This window comes from Engraulis encrasicolus, chromosome 20 (genome assembly GCF_034702125.1).
Source record: "Engraulis encrasicolus isolate BLACKSEA-1 chromosome 20, IST_EnEncr_1.0, whole genome shotgun sequence".
Taxonomy (NCBI): domain Eukaryota; kingdom Metazoa; phylum Chordata; class Actinopteri; order Clupeiformes; family Engraulidae; genus Engraulis; species Engraulis encrasicolus.
Genome location: NC_085876.1, coordinates 28,194,579 through 28,197,078, shown reverse-complemented (window position 1 = coordinate 28,197,078; position 2,500 = coordinate 28,194,579). Strand labels below are relative to the sequence as shown.

Below are 2,500 nucleotides of genomic sequence, written 5' to 3'. Positions count from 1 at the left end.
GAGACACACATTAGCAAAGTTGTGAAATTCTCAATGGGAATCATCGCAACTCATCATACTGTACGTTAGAAAAGATTTCATTAGATTACACTTAGTTGACGCATTTGATCCAAAGCGATTAACAGCTATTTAGAAACGGGGGACTGGTTACAGTCTCTGGAGCAATGTCGGGTTAGGTGCCTTGCTCAAGGGCACTTCAACCATGGATGTTATGGGATTCGAACCTTCCGATTCCAAGACAAACTCCCTAACCATAAGGCCATGGCCGTCCTTCAATACACACGTTAGCAAAGCATGTACACAAGTACTAATGTGCACACGTTGTACAGGTGTTGGAATGGCTGGGCCCCCAGGGAATCACGCATATGGTAGCGACATACACGTTAGCAAATACATAGGGATGTAGGCATTGAAATGGCAAAGTCCCTGGGGGATGCAAACACAGATGGGCACAAACACCTTTAAAGACGTAGAGGAAATGTACATACATGCAGGCATTGAGAGGCTCGGCAAACACACACAAACAAATTCATTATCTATACAAGTCTCTCTCTCTCACACACACACACGCGCACTCACACTGCTGTACAATGCATGGAGAAAAAAGGCACACATAGACACACAGGTTGAGTAATATGTTTTGGATGGAGGAAAAATATACCTATACATGTGCCATGTGTGCGCACACACACACACACGCACACGCACGCATGCACAGTTGTATGTACGCACAGCACACACTCAAAAAGACAATAGAGAAACACAGACACAATATGCACACACGATAGCCAGATGCATGGGGAAGATATGGGGGAGGAGAAGATTATATTTATGTGTCAGTTTTTTGTTCATTTCTGTGCTACGACTTGGTATGCTATGATGTGATTCCAAAAACATGCTCCGATAGTAAATCATTCTGTTGCTATGCCAACAAGTGATTTTACACATCAGGAAGGATAGGAGTGCTGCAGTGAGAGTGAGAGTGTGATACAGAGAGAGAGAGATAGAGGGGGGGGGGGAGAGAGAGGGAAGGAGGGGGAGAGAGAGAGAGAGAGAGAGAGAGAGAGAGAGAGAGAAAGAGAGAGAGAGACAGACAGACACACAGACAGACAGACAAAGAGTGCTAGAGAAAGAGTGCTAGAGAAAGAGAGCAATAGACAGAAAGATGGTAAAATAAAAGACATTGATATAAGGGAAGCACTAAGACACAGTGGTGAGAAGCGCTGAGCAGGAGAGATGGATAGATGGAAGAAAAGAAAAGAAAAGAAGAGAAAGGATGAATAGATGTGAAAGAGGAGTGGATCCATAAAGAGAGTGTGTGATGGCGACGGCCAGAGAGCAATGAGCCGTAATTGAACATTTTAAAGCGGTAATCCTTCACTCAAACAATCGCTACCTAATCATAACATTGTCCCCTATTGGTAGACGGAGTCACAGTGGGTGGGATGAAATCGCTCTCCTCTTTCATTTTTTGTGTTTTATTCATTCGTTTCTTTTTTTTCCGCCTCTCCCAGCCGTAACACTGGCTTCTCTGTAATTACCCCAAATTGCCGCTACACTCGCTCTAGCACACACACACTCTCCATTACTCTGAGCAGACGGGTGTGTGTGTGTGTGTGTGTGTGTGTGTGTGTGTGTGTGTGTGTGTGTGTGTGTGTGTGTGTGTGTGTGTGTGTGTGTGTGTGTGTGTGTGTGTGTGTGTACGTGTGTGTGCGTATGTGTGTGTTGAAATGGAGTTCCCCATTTTAGGCTGCTACTGAAAACAGTGCTGGGATTACAGTCTGATGATTTGTGGTGGCTGTGACTTGTAGGCGGGTGAGAGCTGTTTAACATGAGCACTAGAGGCGATGGCCTTTTTCACACTAGCAGATACACTTTCGTTTGGAGGTTTATTTGCAACACCTTCCCCAAAACCCCTAAAATCAGCGCTTTATAAAATACAAAACTTTAATAAAAATAAAAGAATAAAAATATAATACGTCCTAATAAAGCTGCTCCTCAACGCATTTACAAATAGCACTCTCAAACTGACCACTAAGATGAGGAAAGGATCATTACTACAAATGCACTCTGCAAAAAAATACTTACAATAAATAAGTGCAATGCAATAAATAGACTGAGTGCTGCAAGGTAGTGGCAGCAGCAGTTAATTTTAGTATGAATGTGTGCAGAATACAGAAGAAGTGGGCAACATAGAAGAGAGAGCAGCAGAGTGTGTGTGTGTGTGTGTGTGTGTGTGTGTGTGTGTGTGTGTGTGTGTGTGTGTGTGTGTGTGTGTGTGTGTGTGTGTGTGTGTGTGTGCGTGTGTGTGTGTGCGTGTGTGTGTGTGTGCGTGTGCGTGTGTGTGAGAGAGAGAGAGAGTCCTCCTAATTAGTGGGTGAGAGGTAGGATACAGATTATGTAATGCAGAACTGGTGCAGAGATGCTTTAGGAGAAGGAGAGGTAGAGATTAATATAGAGGAGGGCGAGAGAGAGAGAGAGAGAGAGAGAGAGAGAGAGA

At 44.1% G+C, this 2,500-nt stretch overlaps 1 protein-coding gene across 6 annotated transcripts in view; it reads right to left on the bottom strand.

Annotated features, from left to right (window-relative positions):
• The window catches only part of trioa (trio Rho guanine nucleotide exchange factor a), an 88,379-nt gene that overhangs the window by 63,835 nt on the left and 22,044 nt on the right, over positions 1-2,500 (bottom strand). The gene's annotated exons all lie outside the window — the stretch shown is intronic.